At 40.4% G+C, this 27,503-nt stretch overlaps 1 protein-coding gene and 1 long non-coding RNA gene across 6 annotated transcripts in view; one reads left to right on the top strand and one right to left on the bottom strand.

The window, feature by feature from the left end:
* The window catches only part of ZFYVE28 (zinc finger FYVE-type containing 28), a 311,136-nt gene that overhangs the window by 173,055 nt on the left and 110,578 nt on the right, over positions 1 to 27,503 (bottom strand). The window lies entirely within an intron of this gene.
* Positions 633 to 27,503, top strand: LOC144930517 (uncharacterized). 2 transcript variants are annotated; one of them, XR_013635731.1, is made up of 3 exons: positions 633 to 768; positions 21,210 to 21,292; positions 26,938 to 27,503. It is a non-coding gene; the product is annotated as an uncharacterized LOC144930517 (long non-coding RNA). The 2 variants fall into 2 exon arrangements; XR_013635732.1 differs by having other exon boundaries at positions 633 to 776.

Below are 27,503 nucleotides of genomic sequence, written 5' to 3'. Positions count from 1 at the left end.
CAGTTTCCTTTTACATATCTCAAATTGGGAACCCAAAAATGCTCAGGCACCAAAAATCACTAGTTACTATTGAAATGTTAAACCACATGCACATTTCAAAATGTGATATGTATATACATGTCTATGATTTAAACCTGTAATTTGAGTGTGGGATTGATTTCTACAGCAGTTTAATCTCTACATCACACCGAGCCACCAATATACACAAACATTTCTCGTGTCATCTCTACCGGATACCGGAGAAATTCCCCAGTCTCCATTTTGCATTCCTGACTGAACAAGTAGGTTCACACCATTATTGGAAGCTGCAGGTCACATGAACAAGAGTAGGCTGAAGATTGCATCGCCTGGTAAACAGATTTCTCGGCATGTACAGTTCGAAAGTAGGGGAGAGGTCAGAAGTAAACAACAGCAGTGAGCATGCATGGAATGTTGGCACATGTTCAAGAGATGAGGTGATGCTGGCATGCATTCAAAAATGGGAGGTATTGTTGACATGAGTTCAAGAATGTTTGGTATTGAGCATGTACAGCACGTGCAATAAAGATCTGATGAGGTAATTAATCTAGAAAGTTCTGAAAGGACAGTATAAAGGTCAGTGTGCCAGTGGGCAGAAAACAGAGTGCTAGTAGAGAGCTGCTGAAGGATGAAGGGACCAGACCTTGGATGGAGAAGTGGTGCCGAGCAGAGCTGAGCCTGATAGCTGACTGGAGCGGATGGTGGCAGCAGCAGCTACAGCAGATAACACAGTAAACCCAACAGGACAGAGTGAGCCTGTCAGTTTTAATTACATTATTGTAGAGTATAGAGTAGTATTAGTATGTGTGTGTGTATTAATGAAGATGCATGAGTGTGCGCTAATTGTAATTTGTATATGAAAAACTTAAAGTACAATTTAAGGACTGGTTTCAGAGTAGCAGCCGTGTTAGTCTGTATTCGCAAAAAGAAAAGGAGGACTTGTGGCACCTTAGAGACTAGCCAATTTATTTGAGCATAAGCTTTTGTGAGCTACAGCTCACATCCGATGAAGTGAGCTGTAGCTCACGACAGCTTATGCTCAAATAAATTGGTTAGTCTCTAAGGTGCCACAAGTCCTCCTTTTCAATTTAAAGACTGTCAGCAATCTGTAACAGACTGGCCATCTGTGACAGGATGCAACCACTTAGAATCCTCTCAGCTGTATGTTATTGCAGTTGGGATGCTCTTTAACTTGCTGAAGGGATTTGTGTTTTTAGATTACTACTGTATTAGGGATTATGGTTTCTACTAACAAAAAGGCATCTTGTTTTGGAAAAGAATACTGCTTGTGCCAACCAATCATTTACCAGAATGTCTGTGTCCTTCAATAATGACAGGTTTCAGAGTAACAGCGTTGTTCTTCGCAAAAAGAAAAGGAGTACTTGTGGCACCTTAGAGACTAACCAATTTATTTGAGCATAAGCTTTCGTGAGCTACAGCTCACTTCATCAGATGCATACTGTGGAAAATACAGAAGATGTTCTTATACATACAAACCATGAAAAAATGGGTGTTTACCACTACAAAAGGTTTTCTCTCCCCCCACCCCACTCTCCTGCTGGTAACAGCTTATCTAAAGTGATCACTCTCCTTACAATGTGTATGATAATCAAGGTGGGCCATTTCCAGCACAAATCCAGGTTTTCTCCCCACCCCCACCCCACAAACCCACTCTCCTGTTGGTAATAGCTTATCTAAAGTGATCACTCTCCTTACAGTGTGTAGGATAATCAAGGTGAGCCATTTCCAGCACAAATCCAGGGTTTACCAAGAACGTCTGAGCAATGGGGGGGTGGGGTAGGAAAAAACAAGGGGAAATAGGCTACCTTGCATAATGACTTAGCCACTCCCAGTCTCTATTCAAGCCTAAGTTAATTCCAATTCAACAGTCTCTTGCTGGAGTCTGGTTTTGAAGTTTTTCTGTTGTAGTATAGCAACTTTCATGTCTGTAATCGCATGACCAGAGAGATTGAAGTGTTCTCCAACTGGTTTAAAGTCCATCTTTGTGTGGAATGTTGGTGTAGAGGGCTTCTACATCCATAGTGGCCAGGATGGTGTTATCAGGAAGATCACTGATGGAACAGAGGGTAATGGCTTGTAGAAAGTGGTGTTGGAGAGCTGCCGAGCAGCCTCTTGTTCATATTCCGACCTATTCATGATGACAACAGCACCTCCTTTGTCAGCCTTTTTGATTATGATGTCAGAGTTGTTTCTGAGGCTGTGGATGGCATTGTGTTCTGCACGGCTGAGGTTGTGGGGCAAGTGAAGCTGCTTTTCCACAATTTCAGCCCATGCACGTCAGCGGAAGCACTCTATGTAGAAGTCCAGTCTGCTGTCTCGACCTTCAGGAGGAGTCCACCTAGAATCCTTCTTTTTGTAGTGTTGGTAGGGAGGTCTCTGTGGATTAGTATGTTGTTCAGAGGTGTGTTGGAAATATTCCCTGAGTCGGAGACGTCGAAAATAGGATTCTAGGTCACCACAGAACTGTATTATGTTCGTGGAGGTGGAGGGGCAGAAGGAGAGGCCCCGAGATAGGACAGCTGCTTCTGCTGGGCTAAGAGTATAGTTGGATAGGTTAACAATATTGCTGGGTGGGTTGAGGGAACCATTGCTGTGGCCCCTTCTACAAGCCATTACCCTCTAATCACACTGAGAGTTACCAAAAGAAACTACAGCATTTGGTCAAGAAACTCCCTGAGAAAGCACAAGACCAAATCCGCACAGACACACCCCTGGAACCTCGACCTGGGATATTCTATCTGCTACCCAAATCCATAAACCTGGAAATCCTGGGCGCCCCATCATCTCGGGCATTGGCACCCTGACAGCAGGATTGTCTGGCTTTGTAGACTCCCTCCTCAGGCCCTACGCTGCCAGCACTCCCAGCTATCTTCGAGACACCACTGACTTCCTGAGGAAACTACAATCCATCGGTGATCTTCCTGAAAACACCATCCTGGCCACTGTGGATGTAGAAGCCCTCTACACCAACATTCCACACAAAGATGGACTACAAGCCTTCAAGAACACTATCCCCGATAATGTCACGGCTAACCTGGTGGCTGAATTTTGTGACTTTGTCCTTACCCATAACTATTTTACATTTGGGGACAATGTATACCTTCAAATCAGCAGCACTGCTATGGGTACCCACATGGCCCCACAGTATGCCAACATTTTTATGGCTGACTTAGAACAATGCTTCCTCAGCTCTCATCCCCTAACACCCCTACTCTACTTGCGCTATATTGATGACATCATCATCATCTGGACCCATGGAAAAGAAGCCCTTGAGGAATTCCACCATGATTTCAACCATTTCCATCCCACCATCAACCTCAGCCTGGTCCAGTCCACACAAGAGATCCACTTCTTGGACACTACAGTGCTAATAAACAATGGTCACATAAACACCGCCCTATATCGGAAACCTACTGACCACTATTCCTACCTACATGCCTCCAGCTTTCACCCTGACCACACCACAAGATCCATTGTCTACAGCCAAGCTCTGCAATACAACCACATTTGCTCCAACCCCTCAGACAGAGACAAACACCTACAAGATCTCTATCAAGCATTCTTACAACTACAATACCCACCTGCGGAAGTGAAGAAACAGATTGATAGAGCCAGAAGAGTTCCCAGAAGTCACCTACTACAGGACAGGCCTAACAAAGAAAATAACAGAATGCCACTAGCCGTCACCTTCAGCCCCCAACTAAAACCCCTCCAACGCATCATCAAGGATCTACAACCTATCATGAAGACGGCCCATCACTCTCACAAATCTTGGGAGACAGGCCAATCCTTGCCTACAGACAGCCCCCCCAACCAACTCACCAGCAACCACATACCACACAACAGAACCACTAACCCAGGAACCTATCCTTGCAACAAAGCCTGTTGCCAACTGTGCCCACATATCTATTCAAGGGACACCACCACAGGGCCTAATAACATCAGCCACACTATCAGAGGCTCATTCACCTGCACATCTACCAATGTGATATATGCCATCATGTGCCAGCAATGCCCCTCTGCCATGTACATTGGTCAAACTGGACAGTCTCTACGTAAAAGAATAAATGGACACAAATCAGATGTCAAGAATTATAACTTTCACAAACCAGTCGGAGAACACTTCAATCTCTCTGGTCACACGATTACAGACATGAAAGTTGCAATATTACAACAGAAAAACTTCAAAACCAGACTCCAGGGAGAAACTGCTGAATTGGAATTCATTTGCAAATTGGATATTATTAACTTAGGCTTGAATAGAGACTGGGAGTGGCTAAGTCATTATGCAAGGTAAACTATTTCCCCTTGTTTTTTCCTACCCCCCCCCCCCGTTCCTCAGACGTTCTTGTTAAACCCTGGAACCCTGGATTTGTGCTGGAAATGGCCCACCTTGATTATCATACACATTGTAAGGAGAGTGATCACTTTAGATAAGCTATTACCAGCAGGAGAGTGGGATGGGGGGAGAGAAAACCTTTTGTAGTGGTAAACACCCATTTTTTCATGGTTTGTATGTATAAGAACATCTTCTGTATTTTCCACAGTATGCATCCAATGAAGTGAGCTGTAGCTCACGAAAGCTTATGTTCAAATAAATTGGTTAGTCTCTAAGGTGCCACAAGTACTCCTTTTCTTTTTGTGTCCTTCAAGTATTTCCTTGACTATCCTGGAGACCCATACCTTAAGAGAACAGATTGGTGAACAGGTGGGCTGTTGTAAGGGAAAACCTTTATGGGGATATTTAAATTCTATCCACACAGGGAAATACTGTTAGGGGATATTTAAAAATTCACTTGTTTTGAAGGAATCCCTTGGTAAGCCCAGGAGGGGGAAATAAACCAGTTATATTCTGGGGGTACCCTAATTCTGTTTTCAGGGTAACGCACCTACAACACATTATTTCTTTCTTTACCATTCAAGATCCTTCCCAGCATGTCAATTTGGAAATGTAACAAAAACCAACGTCATACTATCAAATCATAATCCCCCTTTAGTCAACTTGTAAATCAGGCAAGTTCTAGGTTGATGGTTCAGAATTTGAGTTTCCAAGTGAATTTTTGCTTCATTAGATTAGGACTGCCAGCAATCTAGAGTGATAGCTTCTAATTAGCACTCTAAATATATAATGTGTGGATGTAAGTCTTTAACCAAATAGTTTAGCTCATGTAGGAGGAATCTGAATTTCTGAACCAAAAAATATCCTGAATTCTTTCCCCACTGATGACTAAAGTTCATGTGCCCATGATGTGTATGTGGTATAAATTGCAACTGTGAAGAGTATGTGAGCAGACAATCACTATATGATAAGATATTTATATTGTTAATGGATTGGAAAACATTCCTTATAGTAGTAGACTCAAGGAGCAAAATCTAGCTATCTTACACAAAGAGAAGATTAAGAGGTGACTTGATCACAGTCTGTAAGCACCTACATGGGAAACAAATATGAAATGCTAAACTTCTGTTTCCCTAGCCACTATATAGGCATCAGTTGAACATAATGTTTTATTGATATACAGTAGAACCTTCTTTATCCGAGCCTCCATTATCAGACTCTCCGTATTAACTGAACCACCAGCCGCTCGGGGCTGACAGCAGCAGGGGCTTCGGCTGTCAGCTCCACCACCTGGGGCTAACAGCTGGAGCTCCTGCCCTCCACATCTTAAAATAAGGGATAGAAAGCTCTTTGCCAATTCTCCTGATTATCCAAATATTTGATTATCTGATCTGGCCCCAGTCCCAGTTAAATCAGATAAATTTGTAAATTTAAGCACATTCAAAACTCAACCACAAGAGGGGAAGGTTTCACACATTGAATATGTGATGCTTATTTACCTTCAGTAAAATTTAGTTCATAGTTAATATATGTTATTTTTTCATAAAACGTAAAAATTAAAGATTCTCTGTAAAAATGAAAATTCTGCATTTTTCCATAACAAATGGATTTCTAGGATCCCTGCTCATTACCTCTGAAAATCAGGCCCGAAGTATAGCTATCATTAGTTGGGGAACAGCACAGAAACACAGCTTGTGTTCTAAAGCCTGAAAGGAAAAAGAGAAAACAGATAATCTTGAACTGACCTGCATAGCATAATGGACGCAACAGAAAAACCTAAAAAAAAAAAAATCTTTTCAATAGAAATTGAAATTCAGGGCTCCAAAGGAACTTTGCTCAAATCACCTTGGAATTAAATTAAGAAAACATGGTGGAGACAAATCTTCTTTATGAAATAGCTGCCTTAATAAATGAATTGAAAGTAAACAATAGTGTCTACTAAGGCTGCCTTTCCTCCAGCCCCTAGAGCACTAAGGGTATGTCTACACAGCAATTAAGCACCTGTGGCTAGCCCAGGTCAGCTGACTCAGGTTCATGGGGATTAGGTTACAGGGCTGTAAAATTTCTGTGTAGAAGTTCAGGCTCAGGCTTGAGCCCAAGCTCTGGGGCCCCACAAGGGTGGAGGGTCCCAGAACCGGGGGCTCCAGCCTGAGCCCAAATGTTTACATAGCAATTTTTAGCCCCACATCCCAAACTCTGCGAGCCAGAATCAGTTAACCCAGGCCAGCCGCAGCTGTGCCACAGGTCTTTTATTCCACTGTAGACACACCCTATGAGCTGAACTGTAATCCTATAAAAGGTGCTGTCAGATAGGGTCTAGTCAAGGCCTATTTGAAGAAACACCAAGCACGATGGAGCTAGTCCCCCCTCTTTCGTACCAGGAACTTAATACCACTAATTTTCTATGTTGTTGATGTAACTGATGATTTCTTGGTGGTATTCAGTACCTGATTCAAGGTGTAGGAAGAAAGAACATGACTGCTTGGTCAGACACCTAATAAAGAAAATAAGGGATGGGGAATGGACTCTCACAGCTGCAATTTTCTAGATTATAATCAGTCTTCTTTCCTTTCTAATGTGCATCACAGATTGAACTGGGCTTTGAAGAGGTTTCAGAGTTCAGTTCACTTCTGTGGCATGGTCTTTGTCAAAAACAGAGAATCTGGCACATCTAGACCAGGAACAATGGGAACTGAAGGATGCTAACAAAGCCTGCTGGGTCTAAAGATGCCTGCTTTTCCCATTATGGGGGACTAGGAAGAGGGCCGAACTTGATTTGAGTCTCTCTGCAAAGGCAGAAGTAGGGAGAAAAGGGAAGGGCAGAAGTATTGATCTTTCTAAGTAGTAAGGGCTCAAGCAAGCTTGCAAAAGAGATCTGGGAGGAAACTTGAAAAGAAGCTGGGCAAAGAGACCCACAAAAGCGCCTGAGAAAACAGAAGAAGTTTTGTCCAGATCCTGATGATGGATCTGCAGACCAAAGAGTTTCTCTCTTTTTTTGGACTGTTTTTGGTTACCCCAGAAAGGGAAGTTTTTGGTTCATGCAGAGGACTAAACCATGAAGCTAATGGGGTGGGGTGTGGGAAAGAGACTGTAGCACCAGCCAAATCCAATGACAGGTAGGTAAACTGCACCCTTGCAACATGCTACCAGTCTCATTGAATGCTGACCAACAGAAGTCTACCAGTTTTGGACACCAATAGGAGAAGAGTCTTTTGCATGAATTCCTGTATGTCATATTTCTCCTATCAGGTGCTGGTTGAAGGCAAGCTGCTCCTTGGTACATGAGCTTGGCCTTATTCAAGCTACTATACTCCCAAATCCTTTTCTGACTAATTTGAACTTGAGGGAACATTCATGTCACATGGGGAAGAAGATTCATGATGAAAGTGAGCAACATGATAATGCTTCCCCTTCCTTGGATTTCCCCAGTAATGTTACCTTCAGAAAATCTTTGCAGAAGTGGAACTGCTGAATAAGGAAGATGTGTGATGCTTAAAGACTGAGTGTAAACTGGAGAAAAGAGAAATGGTACAGTGGGTAAGACTTTGGCACCAAAAATCTTTGTGAATCAGCATGAATTAGAAAAAACAGAAGTCCCATAATTAAGGAAAATTTCACATCCTGTGCCTGTTCTTTGCCCCTTTACCCCAAATTCGGTCTCAATTACTATATCAAACTGTTTTTAGCCTTACTGTATATGATCTCTCTTTAGATGGAACTCCCAGATACAAAGCAGTCCTTCTAATTACTACTGCATTTATTTTTAATTTACAGTTTCCACCACAATGCTTGGCTGTGGATAATTAATTACATATCTGTATCAAGCTGTTTCTGTATCAAATTATCTATATCTTGTTATTTATTTTAAAATTCAGACTAAGGTACTCTGTTTGGAAGCATTAGGGGAACAGACAATAATTCCAGGTATAGTTTTAGGCTATTGCTATGATTCACATTGTAACCTTGAGCATTACTGGTCTGATGACATTTTACTGAGGCACCATGATAAGAAAGAGCATTATGTTGAAAACTATGTTGATTAAATAAGACAGGGGAAAAGAAAGAAGAAAGAGAAACTAGAAGGCCCCCAAGCAAAAAACAGAAGTTGCATCCTTCTCAACTGTTGCAGTTCAGATTTGTGACTCAGGATGGTTTTCTCAGTAAAATGTTGTGTGATGTTTGCTTTCTCACAGGTAAAAATTTAATCAATTCTATTCAGTTGAATAAGTATTTCAGTTCTTAATTTTTTTTAAAAAAATCCATTCTTTCAGTCAAAAATTGAGACATACAAGACAGAAATGATACTTAAAATAAAAACTAAACAAATTTTTAAAAAATCAACAGAATGAGCCAATAACAAATATGGTCAAATATATAACTTACTTCCCCCACCCCATTTATTTCTATCCTCCCTCTTGTCTCTAGTGAGTGGTAAGTAAACTCAATAGCTTTAGCTCCAAGCCTGGCAAAACTACTGAGCGGCATGTAGCTGACGGTTAGAACCCAGAACTGTAACTCACTTTCTAGGTACTGTTCCTAACTCTGCCACTGACTTCCCATGTGTCTTGTTTTGGACTCGTTTTTAGGCCCAGATACTCAAAGGTATTTAAGCTCCTAACTCTCACTGAAATCAATGGGAATTAGGCACCGAAATATCTTTGAGGATCTGAGCCATTAGGCCCTGATTCTGCAACCATATGCTTCACTTTAACACAAGTTGTCCACGGTGACCCAGGTGCAAAATGTTAAGCACGTGAACGATGGTAGGGTCAGGGCCAGAAGCTCTGCATTTCTCATGTGTAAAATAGAACCAATATTCAGGAATACAAAGCGGTGTTGTAAAAATTAATTTGTTAGTAAATGTTTGTAAAACAATCTGAGATTCTTGGGTGAAAGTTATTACATAAGCTTCAAAATAGTATTACTCTAAATTAGTAGGGAGTGCTCTGGATCAAGACTAGTTGCTAGCCTCCCAACACTCCTCATCTCCTCCTACTTACTGAATTCCCTCTACTATGATCTCAGTCTTCCTATAGCCTGGGGAACAAGCATCTTAGTGCATAAAATTAGCAATCTTTTAAGTCTCATAGCACTTGAGAAAGTGCAGTTTTATTATTTAGCTAATGCTGAGGTTAAACATTAAACAGTCATTTTGGAGCCAGACTTAAAATAAGAGGGAGGAAAAAAGTCAACATATTAATTCCTTGGATAACTTTAAAGGATTAGCAGCCATAGCATCCTGTGGATTTTAATAGGTCACTGTCTTTTAAGGAAAAAACAAAAATAAATGACATGCAAAGGCTACTTCATAGGATACAGAGAAATATTCAAATAAAAACTAATCTAAATATTTATATTCTCGTCTCTGTGCCCAATCTAAAGTTTTCTGATATCTATAACTGCTTTTTGGCTTTATTCAGATTATGTTGCCCAAATGTATTTCTAATTGTTCATATGAAAATTTGGGTACTGCACAAACCTAAAACAATACTCTGTATTTCTGTAGCCTCTTCTGTCTAAGGCTCTCCAAATATTTTACAAAAAAATAAGTAATGGTAATAGTTGTATTGCATTAAGACCCAAAAAGGCAGTGATCATCATCAGGATTCCTTTATGCTAGGCATTGTACAAACACTGACCCCCTGAACTGAAAAGATTACAATCTAAGTTGATATGAGTATAACAAACAAAAGGAGTGAGAACAATAGTATGTATGTTAGCATTGCACAATTTGAGGGTTCCAAATGCTATCCCCAAGTGCAGTTCCACCTAATTCTCATTGGTTGACAGGTTCTCTGTAGGCATCACAGAATAGATAGATCTTTAGGAAGGATCTGAAGGATGGCACCATTAGGGATCAGTGTAGCAAGGTTATTCTTTGCAAAAAAGGGCAGTGTTGGCGAAAGTGTGGGAATGTTTGAGAGACACACAGAATGAGCATTCAAGCCTGACTGTGAAAACACCACCACCCTGTGAGATAGAGAAACATTTACCAAATTTTACAGAAGTGGAACAGAATAAAGTGACTGTCTTCAGGTCACACAAGAATTCTGTGGTTATGATGGGAATATAATTTCAATATCTTTACTCTCAGTCCTGAGTTTTGACCAGATAACTACATTTGATCTCTCAAATGGGATGTGCTCATCACCTGTATCCATTGTTTCCAAATTTTTACCTCTAATAAACACTTGTTATAGTTAATGCGTGGTTAGCATGATAGTGTTTGAATTGAGTAAAAAGAACATCTCACAGCAGGTACATATTCTATATGGGGTTATATCCATTACTCACTTTTACTAAAAGTTCACAGTGAAGTCAGCAAGTGCTGCAGAAACATTTATAAGACAGCTAGGTAAATTAGCCAGCTAGTCTAAAAAATGAAGGCTTAAAGCAGGATTTAAAAATCAACATGCCCACATTCAGTAAGAAGCTGTCACAGGAAAACACCAACTTCTGTAAAATCTAAGCTTTCAATGGATTTCAAATGATGGGAGCATGAAATGATGAACAGAGTACTCTCTCACTTGAGTCACCCATTCAAGGATGTATATCCTGATTTTCAATGAGACTCAGGAGTAACGGAGCAAAATTTGGCCCAGTACCTTCAGTTTAAAGACCAATTACTACATACCCCACACAGTGTTCAATGTGATGGATAAAAGATCCGTATTAATCTATTAACAGTGGCTCAACAATCCAGACAATGAGATGGTTTACAGACACTTCTGTTAATTTGTCAATGGCATGACAGATGTTGAAAACAATTACTGATACTTAACAACAAACAACATCATCATCATCATCATCTACATAATACCATCCAGACATAACCTACTAATCTAAATCAGTACCTTGTTGACGTTCTACGGTATAAGAGTGGGGCTGTGACATGCTTCCCTCATGCAATCAGCCTGACTCCTACCACCCAACACCTCCCTGGTTCTGCTCCCCAGTCCCCGTAAAGCCATGTGCTGTGGTCACAGCCTCCACTCTCTATTGACTTTCCAACATGCAAGACCTAAATATATCCTTTCACCACCTATTGAAAACAGTAGATCCATATCCTGCAAATGCTGTACCACTCAAAGCACACACATCTATTCAGAAAGAACTCTGAATCTCTTTATCAGCAAAGACTATCTATGACAAGGAAGGAAAGTGGAGGACAAACAAATAAGAACTAGTTTGAAAATGCCAGTTCATTGAATCCAAAATTTCTCATGAAAGCAGGTTGGGTTCAATGACCTTTCATCAAATCACAGGCACGGCTGCACAGGAACCCTGTCTCCGAGCCTTCCAGGGTCCGTGGCTCCAGGGCAGCCCTGTCACACGGGCTCCGATGGTTTCTTGGGTTACTGCTGTGCAGCCAGGAAGCACTGGAACATCTGGCTTGAGATGAGGCTTTTGGGACTTCCAGACTTCTGGCTCCACAGCGGGGAGCCCAGAAGCCCTGACTCCTGGCTCTGCAGGAAGGGAGCCTGGAAGGTCTGAGAACCATGGTTCCAAGCTCCACAGAAGGGATCCTGAAAATTCTGGGTGTCCTCAGGGTTTCTGGCCACAAACCTAGGAGCCTGGAGGTCCTTGGATGGACTTCCAGGCTCCAAGGTTTGGGGGCAGCCCTGCAATGTAGATTATATCCCTGGCCAGAAACCTCAGGAGTTCCAGATTCCCAGACCAGCTGGCTCCCCGTGTTGGCCACTTAGGAGTTAGGCAGCTGAAATAGCCAGCTGGCCTGGGAGTCTGAAAGCCCTGAGGTCCCCAGCCAGGGGCCCAGGAGCCACAGACCCTGGAAACTGGCAGTTGCTATCTGAAATTGACATTTATTTTTGTCAGTTTCATGTGTGCTATGCTAGTCCAGGAACTCCATGTCTCAGTGCTTCCTAAACTAATTTTTAGGGAGATTTCTGGTTTGCAATACATTTCAAAATGCCAAAATTTCTCATATTCCACATTTTGGTCAGCCCTACTAACAATATATTAAGTGCATCATTTAAAAGCCCTGAAGAAAAAAAGAAGGTATATCAACCCACATATGAATTCCATAATGTTCTATTTGGAGAAACAGAAGAACACATATGTAGCACATGGCAGACTACCTGCCAAATGACACTATAAAATCCTCCTCCTTTCTCCAGCTAGTAGCTAATGCATTGCAAGTGCAGGAAAACAGAAAAACCCCTCACAAACAAACATCTATAGTCCTTTATGTGGCCTGGATTACAGTCCTTTTCCTGACTGGCCTACCTATACCTTCCTGAACATCTTCCTGTTTGCTGCCGTTGGCCACTGGTTGAGTGTGGAGATTAGTGCTAGTTTCAGGAATTCTTTAAAAAATGACAGGAATAATGATCTGTGCCATGTTTCAGTTACATTTCTTCATGATTGATAATTGGCGTATGCTTAATTTTAAGAGGTCCTATCTAAAAAGCAACATCTAGTTTGTTTGTTTTCATTTGAATTATTACATGTGTGTACAATTTCTACTGAATTTCAATTAAATGCAGAAGTACTGCAATTCACTTTTCACTACTTTGTCTGGCTGATAAAATGCATGGTTAACCTAAGGTGCATTTAGTTTCTACTGTCTTCTGTTGAATAAAAGAGCAGTTAAACCCTGAATACAGACCTCTGCTGTGAGTATAATGCAGGCCCTCCAGCAGAGAGATTATGTGATTATTTATGGATGCCGCAGTCATGTGGCTGTACAGCAATGCTTTTGTTGGAAGCATGACACAATTAGATTTCAGTCAAACTGCTGGCAGCAACTTGCAGTGTTGCATTTTCATAAAACATGCCCTCTTAATGATGGTAAGAGAAAGGTCAGCATTTTAGTATTTGTCTCAACTAATATCCATACTCCAGATTTTTCAATGCTTTAAATGCTAATTTAACAAAATTAACAATTTCTTTTCCACTGTTAAAACGTAACTTTTTTTGGGTTTTCGCTTGCCTCATGTGTTTAATCACAGGTGAATAATATATTCCTTGCAAAAAAAATGGTTAACAGAAATTAACTTAAACTGGTTATAAAAGTCAGGAAATAGGATAAGTTTAGGTAAACAAACAGAATATTTGTTTGCCCCATGTGTAAATAGTATGCATAATAATATAGTCTAATTACATAATCACATACTGCTCCATTTCTCAAAAAGTATAACATATACACACCCTTAAATGTAGAGTTGTCTTCTCTGTCAAGTATGCATTTGAATACTTTTATCTGAACCCATTTAAAAGGGTATTTTTTATTTAATTCAGAGATAGACATACCTCTGAACTATCATCGTTATGTCTCCCATTTTGTTTCTCTGAGAATCACTTACATTTATAGTAACTGGATTTTTTAAAATCATCCCTTGTTTTACTATTATGTTGAACATAGCTGTTTCGTACATTTTATGTTGGCCTGCTCTCAAAATGTTTCAATAAATGCAACAATATTACTTCCTCTGACTATTAGATGTATTTTATTTAAAACATTGATGAAATTTAAGAAAATCAGTTTAAGATTTTGAGTTCAGAACTTCTAAGTAGAAAGTTGACTGCACCGCACCTTAAGCGGAGGGTGGGCGGAAATGTCCAGCTTACCAGGGGAAGGGGAATAGTGCTTTACAGGTGGGGGGTGGGAGAGAGACTCAGAAGCTGCTGCAAAAGGGGGAGTGGGTCAGTGTGGCAATGCTGACTCATCCCCAGGGACCAGAAGGGCTGGGGAGTTGAAAAGGACCAAGCCCAGCGAATGAAGTTCCTTTTCCCCAGATGAGGCACAGCAGCACCCACCCTCCCTTCCCTTGAGGTAGCAAAATACCAGGTTTGGTCAGGACCTGCAGTGGCCATCGCGCTAGCTCCTCCTTTCTAGGGGGGCTGGGAAGGAAGTTTTCCTTTCAGCACCAGATTGGCCTAGGTGGAGTGGGGGGGGTTTTCCACCTTCACCACAGCAGGCTTGTGGGAGGCTTTGTTATGGTGAGTAGAGAAGGGAGTTAGGCTTTGCTGTCACATCTCATTATGTAACTGTGGGACAGATGTCCAGTGCAGGTGCTCCCATAGGGAGTAAATACAGTGACCAGACAAATGGCATGATAAAGGACTTAAAAAGAAGGTGTTTGTTAAAAGAGAGGAATGAGGGGGGAAACAAAGGGGAGTGGAGTTTGAGGTTCCTTTGATTGGCACAGCAGGGAGACAACCCTCTTTCCTTATAGCCTACCTTAACCCTCATTTAAGGTGGTGGCTGTAAAGTCCTAGCAATGGGTTGGCTCAGGGAACTGTATGGAGAAAAGGGTGGCTGCCAGAAGCCCTCAGGTAGATATTGAATGATCCTGAAGTTACCTGCACTATACATTTATCTGCCAGGTAGTCCTAGACATCTACTAATAAAGTTGCAGCCTGATTAAAACCATATTAAGTATCTCATGTCTTTGTTTCAGTATAGCTGAACAATAACAGTATATATCTACTGGACAACTTACTTTCTGTAAAAAGAGAAACAAGTATGAATGTATTTTAGGATGCTAAATATTTAACTGTATTACACAGCAAAATCTTTGTATAGTAAGGTGTACTGAGGGAGCACAACTGACATACTGAGAGTATATCATAACGTTCAAGGATGTCCTACGTTTTACTTTACACATAAATGGCTACTATGGAGTCTGTGTCTGACATACACATTAGTACACAGTACTGCAAGATACTAGATATGTGTATCTGGTGTTGTTATACATTATTTAGTCACATTTGAGTGGCGATATGATCATATAATTCAACATTTTATTTTGAATACAAGTTCTTAACTTTTACAGGACTTAACAGTCTCTTAACACGGTTCTTTGAATGGCATTTCCCATTTATTTTCCTTTTGAAAAATAATGGAAAATAAAAAATTATATTAGTACTTCAACCAAACAAATTGGATCTGTTAGTGAAATATTACCAAACCAAAAAGTCACAGAAGTCACCAGAATCCACAAATACCAGAAAATTATCCCAACGTACATTAAAACATTCTGTAATGAGAAAAAAGCAATTACAAAATTCAAAATATAGTTTAAGACATATCACAAACTTAACAGTAATAGACCTGTCCATTGCTCTAAACAATCCCCTCACCTCCATTTATGGGAACAAGTAATATAGCAATAGATTGTCCATAGCTGAAACACCACTCAGAACCGTAACCATCCCTTACGTCTACAGGAACAGCGCTTGTTCCTAACAGTTCAAAACTCCACACTTAGCAGGGATAAGAGAATTAATGAACGCTTAACTACAGATGAATGCGTGAGGGGCACATTTTTACTTCATGACATATTTAATGAGTCTCGTCAAAAACTGTATTATGTATGGTCATTGTGATTTTCAAATTCTAAAAAATTTGGAAGACAAAACCCAATTTCCTCCAGAATAAATGCACCTCTCCTCATTGAAGCCCCATTTCCATACCAGATTGCCAATTTCAGACTTCACCCATTTCAGCATGAGGCCTATTCAGATGTCTCTAACAAAAAGTTGTGAGGGGGTAAAAAATTACAAAGGCCAATCAAAGAAAAAGGTTGGGCAAAGAGGCTGGGTGTGGGGAGGCTGGAAGCTGAGGTTGGGGGGGTTTGAGGAGTCAGATTTTGAGGCCAGAAGGGCCCATAAGATCATGTAGTCTGATCTCCTCAGAGACTGGGACTGGCTGGGTAAGGTTTCCTGGGGAGGAAAAGGAAGATGGGGTAGGGATGGGGAAGAGACTGAGATCAGATTAGGAACCAGTGTGGGAGACTGAGGCTGGGAACCAATAGAGCAAGGGAAACTGGGGAGGGGAAACAGATTGGATAAGAAGGCAGTGCTGGGAGGGCAGTCAGTGGAGCAGAAGAAAGGAGGGGAGGCAAGACTGATCTGAGGAGGAGCCAGGGTATGGGTGGAGAACTGGGATTCACTGGGCAAAGAAACTGGGATAAAGAGGAGGGGGACAGGGAGTAGAAGGCATTAGGAAGGGAGACTACCACTGGGAATCAGTGGGGACAGAAAAAGTTGGCAGGTGGCGTGACTGGAAGCTGAAGAGGAGATAAACAGATTGGATGAGACTCATGGGGACAGAATTAGAACTAACTGGGTAAGGGACTGGGACTATGACAAGAAGGGGGAATTGGGAATGGCTGGGAAAGGGCCTGAGAGTGTTGGGGGGCATGACATGGAGACCGCTCTGAAGGGCTCCTATGCTGAAAAAGTCACTTAAACCAAACTTTTTACCAGGTGGTCACTAACTGTGCATAGCTCATTTTCTAGGTGCCTGACTTGAGATCCTGCAGTCTGATTTGCCGACATCCTGAGCATTCACAGCTGCAACTGAAGCCAATGGGAGCTGTGCTCTGAACATATAATGTGCTATATAATGCTACATACTCTGGAAAAATCAGGCCACAAGTGTCTCAAATTGAGTACCCAAAATCAGTGGATACTTTTTAAAAAACTGTTTATTAAGGCAAGATCACAATAGAACATCAACATTGTACATTACTTCAGGATCAGGTTAATATTCAGAGAACCTAGCTAAAGATTCTGGCTTGCTGTCTGGGGAGCCCTCCTCCTCTGACTACGGTAAAAGGGATGACCAAATTCTAAATACCAATCCTCTTTTTGGCAATTCTCTTGTGTACATACTTGGCGTGAAAGCTTTTTCATTTAAATGATAGTCCATATTTTACTTCACCACAATTCCATAGAAGGAGTCAAATTTTTCCAGTAATGTGCAATACAATGTCCAGCTACTAACAGTAAAAAAATTAGATTTGTCCTTCTGTTTGAAATGTAGATCCTTTAGTGGAACATTAAGCAAGCACGTCAGGGGAGCTATAGGAAGCTGGCTGTGGCTGTGAAATCCCCTGGCAGCTTGGGATTTCAGTACCCTGTCTTGTTGAGCCAGACACGCTAGCCTGCTACAAATACAGACCCAGGTCTGAACCACATCCCCCAAAAGCTGCAGGCTTAACTGAAAACAGCTTAAGAAGTGCCCCTGTCTCCAGTGCCCAGATACCCAGTTCCCAATGGGGTCCAAATCCCAAATAATTCCGTTTTACTCTGTATAAAGCTTATACAGGGTAAACTCATAAATTGTCCACTCTCTATAACACTGATAGACAGATATGGACAGCTATTTGCTCCCCCAGGTATTAATACTTGCTCTGGGTTAATTAATAAGCAAAAAGTGATTTTAGTAAATATAAAAAGTAGGATTTAAGTGGTTCCAAGTAATAATAGACAGAACAAAGTAAATTACCAATCAAAATAAAACAAAACCACAGAAGTCTAAGCCTAATACAGGTAAATCTCACCCTCAGAGATGTTCTAATAAGCTTCTTTCACAGACTAAACTCCTCCTTAGTCTGGCTCCAACAAGCCATCTGATCATGTCTTTTAATGATGCATAATAATAATAAGCCAAATTAGAGAACACTAATCCACCCCACTTTATAAATTTATACCTAACTCCCTGTGCCTCAGCCCTCCTTCTGTAAAATGTGGATAATAATACAGCCTCATCTTACACTCAGATTCTGTAGCGGTGAGCACCATGGAAAAGTTCATGAGAAAATTAATAATTCTGTCTTTGTAGCAGGGTTTGATTAGCATGCAGTAAATAAGGCTTAGGGTCACACAATAAGATAAGAATTACTTAGACAAGTTAAATGTTGTCAAGTTGGCAGGGCCTGATGAAATACATCTTAGAATACTTAAGGAACTAGCTGAAGAGATCTGAGCCACTAGCCATTATCTCTGAGAACTTGCGGAGAATGGGAGAGATCACAGAGGACTAGAAAAAGGGCAAATATAGAACCCTTCTATAAAGAGGGGAATAAGCAAAAGCTAAGGAATTATAGGCCAGTCAGCATAATTTAGGTTGCTGGAAAGCTAATGGAGCAAATAATCAATCAATCAATTTGTTAGCACCTAGAAGATAATGTGATAACTAACAATCAACATGGATTTGTCAAGAACAAGTCATGTTAAACAAACCTAATATCCTTCTTGGACAGGATAACAAGCCTTGTGAATGGGGGGAAGCAGTAGATATGATATATCTCAACTTCAGAAAGATTGTTGATATTGTCTTACATGACCTTCCCTTCTAGGGAAATATAGCCAAGACGAACTGGGAGAAAGTCCAGAGGAGAGCAACAAAAATTACTAAAGATCTAGAAAACAAGACCTACGAGGGAAAACTGGGAAAAACTGGGTTTGTTTAGTAAGGAGAAGAAAAGGCTGAAGGGGGGAGGGCATAATAACAGCCTTCAAATACGTAAAAGGTTGTTATAAAGGACAGGGTGACAAATTGTTCTCCTTATCCGCTGAGTACAGAATAAGAAGTAAGAGTCTGAAATTGCAGCCAGGGAGATTTAGGTTAGACATTAGGAAAACCTTCCTAACTGTAAGGGTAGTTAAGCACTGGAACAAATTACCAAGGGGGGTTGTGGAATCACCAGATGCCAGGGTTCCCTCCCCACTCTGAACTCTGGGGTACAGATGTGGGGATCCACATGAAAGACCCCCTAAGCTAATTTTTACCAGCTTACGTTAAAAACTTTCCCAAGGCACAAACTTTGCCTTGTCCTTGAACAGTATGCTGCCACCACCAAGTGATTTAGACAAAGAACAGGGAAAGGATCACTTGGAGTTCTATTTCCCCAAAATATCCCCCCAAGCCCTTACACTCCCTTTCCTGGAGAGGCTTGAGAACAAACAAGATGAGCACAAACCAGCCTTGGATTTTTAAGACTCAAAAAACCCAATCAGATTCTTAAAAATCAGAACTTTATTAGAAGAACAAAAAAAAGATAAGAGAACAACTCTGTAAGATCAGAATGGAAGATAATCTTACAGACAGTCAGATTCAAAACACAGAGAATCCCTCTAGGCAAAAGCTTAAGTTACAAAAAGACACAAAAACAGGAATACACATTTCCTCCAGCACAGCGAATTTACAAGCCAAAACAAAGAAAACCTAACGCATTTTCTAGCTAGATTACTTACTAACGTTACAGGAGTTGGAGGGCTTATATCTTTGATCTATTCCCAGCAAAGGTATTATTACACAGACAGACAAAAGCCTTTTCCCCCGCTTGTCCCCTCATTGGTCATTTTGGGTCAGGTGCCAGCGAGGTTACCTTAGCTTCTTAACCCTTTACAGGTGAAAGGATTTTGTCTCTGGCCAGGAGGGATTTTATAGCACTGTATACAGAAAGGTGGTTACCCTTCCCTTTATATTTATGACACCAGCACTGGAGGTTTTTAAGAACTAGTTAGACAAACACCTGTCAGAGAGGGTATAAATAATACTTAGTCTTGCCTCAGTGCAGGGGACTGGACTAGATGACTTATTGAGGTCCCTTCCACTCACATTTAGTAAGCACCATTCACTCTGGATACTGAATAAGGTAGGGCTCCTGGGGGCGGAAGGGGGTAAATATCATGGTTACATAATTAAAGACTGTTTCGTCACTCATACACACAAGGGGGCAAAATTGAAGTTGCACAAGAAATCTTAATTCTGGCAGTTCCTAATTTCTGAGTGCTTGACTTTGCAACCCTAGCAATGTTCTTTTATATATTGAATAATCCTAACATAATATAATCTATGCTGTCTGGATAGAAGAGACAGAGGCATAATACATTTTGTGTGTACCAAAATTATAAAGTGGATTGTGTAAATATCACAACGATAGCTGGCATATTGAAATTAAATAGGCACAAAACACACCAACAAAGAAGTTTTGGAACTAGTTCAAAGATACCCTAACATTTCAGTACTAGACTGGACATTTCCTAAGTAGTAAGCCAACTGCATGAAAGTTTTATAATGTTGACACATTTTCACTATGGACTAGCCAGATAAATTTAATTTATTCATAAATTAAGCCAGACTTTATCCTCATACTTCAGCAGTGAAAAAAACAAAAAACACCAAAAACTACTGCTCAAGTCACATTCATTAAACACTTTTCCAACTTCTAAGTTAAAGTTCATTTCCTTATTTCTCTCAGGTGTATGAGAGAATCATGTAATTTAGTTACACATTTATTATATATGTCACCAAAAATTTCTCTACAAAGCATCTACAGTACTTGACACCAAGAAGAAATCACTTTTAAGTTCTTTTTTCCCTTCCAAACCAAAACGAGTTAATTGTGTGAGCAGAACTTCTTTGTAGTTCATTTCAGAATAAGACATTTGTTTTCCTGGTTTAAGGAACTTAACACCAAGACATTCCTTTGAAGATAAGGTGTTACTTCCTAAGATTTATACTGTAGTGATCATTCTTCTGTGACAAAATTACACCCAAAGGCAAATTAAAAATGTCAAAGGGTAAAAATAGACGGTCACAAAATTCAGCTCTATAAATGTTTTATTCCAGATGGGAAAATCATTGGAATTCCAGCCATCAGGATGCCACATGGAAAATAGCTGTTAAAATCTTTAAAACTATGAATCTGCTTCAAAAAGCATTGTATTAATTTGATCTGTTTACTGTAAAGCACAGTTCAAATTAGTTTGTAAGAAGGTCATAACAGTACACAAAATTTGAAGAAATCCTACTTTTCTGTTTTTAAAAAAAAGGATTATGAAGTGTAAGTTTCTAATGAGAAATGTGATCTTGTCTTGTTGGTTGTATTCTTATCCATTCAAGTAAATGGTAGAAAAGGAATACTTTGGTACAGCAGCTTTTTGTTTATTTGGGGGGGAGGGGAAAGGGAGGAGAGTAAGAAGCTCTAGACACTCAGGACCAGATCCTGATCTCACTTACACCAGTTTTACACCATCACTGACTTTTGTCATGTTACTCCTCATTTACTAGTGTGAGAGGCCCAGCTTTGAATCTCCTTTACACTGACAACAGCCAAAATACGTGTACCTGAATGACTTTGCCTTCCTAAAACAGTGAGTATGGTTTGGGTACCTACTGAGTATATAATAGGTCTTCCACCCTGATTAATACACCTAGAACTATATCACCAGGCTGCAACATTAGAGTCTAAAGACGAACCAAGGTCTCTAGGATGATAGCATATGGTGCTAACACTAAGGGTATACTTGTCTCAAATAGCACTTTTCCACATTACTGGGCTCCAGTAACGTGAAAACAGAGAAACATAGTTTTGAAATAGGAAATGGAAAAAAAGAGGGGGACATTCTCTTCTATTGTGAAGTATTTATATTCATTACACAAAGAGCAGACAACGTCCAGCCATCAATAGCACATTGCTATTTGGGTCCTTTCTGTAGAATATTTACAGTAAGATTCATGGTTGCAGTGTCTAATACATATTTTTCTTGGTTTCATGAATATCACTTAAAAATTTCTTTCACCATTGACGTTCATAAAACGAATGCTGCATTTACACAATGAACACTGTCATGCTGATGGAGGGCGGAAGTGTAATCAGGTGCTAGCTACCAGGGACTGAGACTGATATAATCAAAATAGTGTGACCAAAGCCACAAGGTGCCCATTGTATATACATGATTTTTTTTAAAAAATATATTATTGAAGCCTATAGAGACCATGCTCTGTAGTGCAACTTTATAAAATGGCTTTTAAGTGAGAAAAAATGTGACCACAATAAACAGAAGTACAAAAAATTGTTTTAATATTATTCAGCCATAAAGTATTTATTCTCTCTGCAAGCCTTTTTCAATATAATCACTGGGGCCTCTCCCTCAGCCACCCAGAGCCTCTGAAAGCAGCCTGTTTGACAATCAATATGTCCATCTCAATTTGTATAAAACAGGAGGGACTTCAAGAAAAGTTAGAGAATTTATTTAGAAACTCAGTTTTTGGCCTTCTGATATCATCACCCCATACTTTTGCCAGACCAACTTAGCTATTTAACAACTTCTAGACTGGATGACTATGAAAGTGTGTTTATCTACTTGCCTAACTCTAGTAAGTATAATACTACTTTTAAAAGGATCATAGTCAAGTATAGGGTTTGAATTGGGCTGCTATGCAGTAGTCTGGTACTGTTCCTCTCACAAGCTATCTTGTTCTCCAGAATCTTAGCTTTAGTTTATTTTTAAGAAGTCTTTACCCATATGTTTCAGAAGAAGACCTTGAAATGTAAACTGAATGCAAAGTGATTCAGCAATGTCTGCCCGAGTCTGTAGAGATCTTGAAATGAAGCTCTGAAAGGCATGAACTACTCCACTTATTTCAATGGCCAGCTATGATATTGCTACTGATAGCAGCCTCTCATTTTGGTGTTTCAAGTGGGCAAAGCTTATTTTGTGGACAAGTTTAAAAGCCTACCACTACCTTGTTCCTGTCCCAGTTTGATTTTTGTCAATTACACCAAAATGTAACCTATCTCAAAATATGTATTACCTGTTACTACATATCTTAGACATCATAAAATTACCCACTCGTTTTCCTGAAATAATGTTGTCCTCTAGAACTTACAAAAATAATATAGCTTGTGTACTATATAGATATAGAATTTATTGGGCTCTACTGTTGCTTAACCATTCAACAGATAAAATACAAATTGCTTAATAAGTCACCAGGCTCTTCAGATGTATTACTGGTGACATCATATAAGATCCTGAAATAAAGACAAGAAAAAAACCTGGATCAGACCTACATGCCTTTTGTAGGGTAACAGTTACCAGGCTAACTGCACCTATCATTCCTCCTGGTCTCTGAGTGCACCCCCCCGTCAGGTTTTTCCCTTTTCCAGGGTAGAATCATGTGATTCTCCCACTCTCAGACCAGGCTTTGTGGATCAACCATGATTGCCACTAGTGACCAGACAAGCCATGGACAGCCCTTGGCAACTGACACTCTCCCCCCACTCCCATTTCCTGTTCAGAGGGACTTTTTAAGTGTTTAGTATCCTTTGGATCTCTTGGCTCCCAGTCCTGGCAAAACAAGGCTTGCACCTTAGTTGGAAGCAGGATATATGATCCTTGAAACTAATAGTTTTCCTCATTGTCTTTCAAGTGTGTGCTGGGGTGTTTTTCCTCAGTCATTGTATTGTGTTCCTGCTTATTCTTCAAATAGCTCGCTATTAAGCTGGATCAATACATTCATACAGGAAAGACTAATAAATCAAAATAACTATATAATAACTTCCTCACTGACCATGTCACATACTACACATATAAAATTAATATAGTTCAGTATTCTTAGATTATTACATAGACGCTTCACATCTAGGTAATATACTTGGACTTCTATACCAGCATATGACTTGGTACTGCATGTGATTTTGATTTAAAAACTAGAATGTTATAGAATTAACATGGCACACATTAAATCATTGGTTCCCAAACTGGGGGGCACGCCCCCCTGGGGGGGCGTGAAGAAATTCCAAGGGAGGGCGTGAGGCTACCCGGCCCTTGAGCTCCTGGCAGGGGAGGCTAGCCCCTGGCCCCTCCCCCTCCTCTCCTCTCCACCCTCTCCCGCAGCCACGCCGCCGTGCAGGCAGTGCGGCTTGTGCCCGCCCACCTCCCAGGCTTTCCAATAAGCCAGTCCTGCCGCTCTGAGTGGACTGGTAAGAGGGCAGGAAGCGGGGAGTTTGGATAAGGGGCAGGAGGTCCCAGGGGGGCAGTCAGGGGACAAGGAGCAGTTGGATGGGGCGGAGGTTCTGGGGGGGTGGTCAGGAGATAGGGGGAATTGGATAGGCATGGGAGTCCCGGGGGGCCTGTCAGGGGGTAGGGGTGTGGATAGGGGTTGAGGCAGTCAGGAGACAGGGAGCAGGGAGGGTTGGATAGGGGGTGGGGTTCCAGGGGGGCAGGGGGCCCGTGAGGGGACGGTCAGGGACAAGGATCAGGGGGTGTTGGATGATGGTAAAGGAGAGATGGGGGCCATGAGGGTTTCTCAAAAATTAAAAAGGCGGTGTGATGCAGAAAAGTTTCAGAACCACTGCACTAAATGGATTAGAAACAGCCTAACTGATAGGTCTCAAAATGTAATCATAAATGAAGAATCATCACTGAGCTGGTGTGTTTTTAGTGGGTATTTAATGTTTTTAATCAATGCCCTGGAAGAAAACATAATATTACCAATAAAGTTTGCAGATGACACAAAAATTAGGGTTAGTAGTAAATAATGAAAAGGACAGGTTACTGATACAGAACAATCTGGATCTCTTGGTAAGCTGAGCGTATGCAAACAACATGCATTTTAATTCAGCTAACAGTAAGTGTATAAATCTAGGAACAAAGACTATAGGCCACACTTACATGATAGGGGACTCTATCCTCGGAAGCAGTGAGTTTGAAATATATTTGGGTGGACACAGTGGACAATCATTGAATATGAGCTCCCAGCGCAATGCTGTGGCAAAAAGGGATAATGCAATCCTTGGATGCATAAACAGGAGAATCTCGAGTAGGAGTAGAGAGGTTATTTTATCTCTGTATTTGGCACTGATGCAACTATTGCGGCAATACTGTGTCCAGTTCTGGTGTCCACAGTTCAAGAAGGATGTTGATAAATTGGAGAGGATTCAGAAAAGAGCCACAAGAATGATTAAAGGATTAGAAAACATCTCTGTTAGCAGTAGACTCAAGGAGCTCAATCTATTTAGTTTAACAAAAAGAAGGCGAAGGGGTGACTTTATAAACAGGCTATAAATACCTGGAAACAAATATTTAGCTCTTTGATCTAGATATAGATTTGACATAGAGAGAGGTATAAAATGATCCAATGACTGGAAGTTTAAGTTAGACAAATTCAGACTGAAAATAAAGTGTAAATTGTTAACAGAAGTAATTACCCACTGGAACAATTTATCAAGGGTTGTGGTAATTTCTCCATCATTGGCAATATTTAAATAAAGATTGGATGTTTTTTCTAAAAGATATGGTGTAGGAATTATTTTGGGGAAGTTCTATGGTCTGTATTATACAGGAAGTCAGATTCAATCATCACAATCGTCCCTTCTGTCCTTGGAATCTATGAATCTGCCACAGTGTATAGCACACAAGAAAAAAAAACTTTTTACTTTACAAAGGAAAAAAAATCAATTCAAGCTTCTAAACAGCATACTTTATTTAGCCTTAAGCCATCATATTGTTTCTCAAACTTAGTCATTCCTTTTCTTTATGATTTATTTTTATATAGAGACGGTTAATTTCCTCAGTCTCTTGGCAACAGTAACAAACTATGATAATGTCAAACCATCTTTTTTGAGATGGGACGACCACATCTGCATGCAGTATTCAAGATGTGGGTGTACCATGGATTTATATTGAGGCAATATGATATTTTCTGTCTTATTTATCTATCCCTTTCTTAATGATTCCCAACATTCTGTTTACTTTTTGACTGCCGCTGCACATTGAGAGGATGTTTTCAGAGAACTATCCACAATGACTCCAAGATCTCTTTCTTAAGTGGTAACAGCTAATTTAGACCCCATCATTTTATATGTATAGTTGGGATTATGTTTTCCAATGTACTTTACTTTGCATTTATCAACATTGAATTTCATCTGTCATTTTTTTGCCCAGTCACCCAGTTCTGAGAAATCCTTTGGTAGCTCTTAGCAGTCTGCCTGGGACTTAACTATCTTGAGTAGTTTTGTATCTGCAAATTTTGTCACCTCACTGTTTACCCCTTTTTCCAGATCATTTAGGAATATGTTGAATAGGACTGACGCAGTACAAACCCCTGGGGGACACCACTATTTACCTCTCTCCATCCTGAAAACTGATAATTTATTCCTACCCTTTGTTTCCTATCTTTTAACCAGTTACCAATCCATGAGAGGACCTTCCCTCTTATCCTATGACTGCTTACTTTGCTTAATAGCCTTTGGTGAAGGAACTTGTCAAAGGCTTTCTGAAAATCTAAGTACACTATATCCACTGGATCCCCCTTGTCCACATGCTTGTTTACCCTCAAAGAATTCTAGTAGATTGGTAAGGCATGATTTCCCTTTACAAAAACCATGTAGGCTATTCCCCAACAAATTACGTTCATCTACGTGTCTGACAATTTTGTTCTTTACTATAGACCTGTTTGCCCAGTACTGAAGTCAGGCTTACCGGCCTGTAATTGCCGGGGTCATCTCTGAAGCCCTTTTTAAAAATTGGTGTCACATTAGATCTTTTCTCCAGTTATTTGGTACAGAAGCTGGTTTAAATGTTCATGCAAAATCATTTTTGCATTGGCGTTGAGATTTCTTCATCACAGGTCCCAAAGGGATCTGTTCTTTCCCTAATGATACTCAGTATATGTATCAATGATCTGGAAGAAAAATTCATTGCTGGTAAAGTTTGCAGATGACAAACATTGGCGGAGGGGTTAACAACGACAAAGATTTTAAAACTCTTGTAATAATTTTGTAATGATTTTATTGGGACAGGCTGTTATAATTTAAGATGTTAAACATTTCTCCAGTTAAACAGCAAATGGCTGGTCCACATATTCCTGGAGAGGAGACAAGGGCTAAATATTGTTAAACAGAGAAATAATGGGATTTAAGATTCTTAATATTTACTAATTAGCCTATTTTAAGACAATTCCTTAAATGGCTTCTTCTAAGTAACTGATTTAAATATTTTCTTTGATTTCATAGGATTGAGTGAAGATTGCTTACCTTGCCCATCTATAAATTATTATCCCTGATAATCAAATTCTTGAGTCTATTTACAAAGTCTTCATTTTCTAATGATATACTACGACTTGCAGGGCTGGCTCCAGGCACCAGCGAAGGAAGCAGGTGCCTGGGGCGGCCAATAGAAAGAGGCAGCACTCTGTGCGTTACTGGGGCGGCACATCCACGTCTTCAGCAGCAATTCGGCAGCGAGTTCTTCATTCCCTCTCTACCTCTTCGGCGGCAGCTCAATGGGGTTTTTCTTTTTTCTTTTTTTTTTGCCACTTGGGGCAGCAAAAAAGCTGGAGCCGGCCCTGATGACTGGACTCACCAAAATTTTGGGAAATAATACCTTGGTTTTAACTTACCAAGGATAAAGCACCCCAGAGGCAGTTCACCCTCAAGGGTATAATCTCTGTTAAAAATGCTCTAAAGAGACAGACATACAGAATCAATTGTAACAAAAGTAACTAGTTTATCATTTGTGTTCTGTTCTGTGTTATATCTAATGTGTATTTTTTTTTTACTTCCTTTAAGAATAAAATAGC

The sequence above is a fragment of the Lepidochelys kempii genome, chromosome 4 (genome assembly GCF_965140285.1).
Source record: "Lepidochelys kempii isolate rLepKem1 chromosome 4, rLepKem1.hap1, whole genome shotgun sequence".
NCBI lineage: Eukaryota > Metazoa > Chordata > Testudines > Cheloniidae > Lepidochelys > Lepidochelys kempii.
This window is presented reverse-complemented; position numbering and strand designations above follow the sequence as displayed.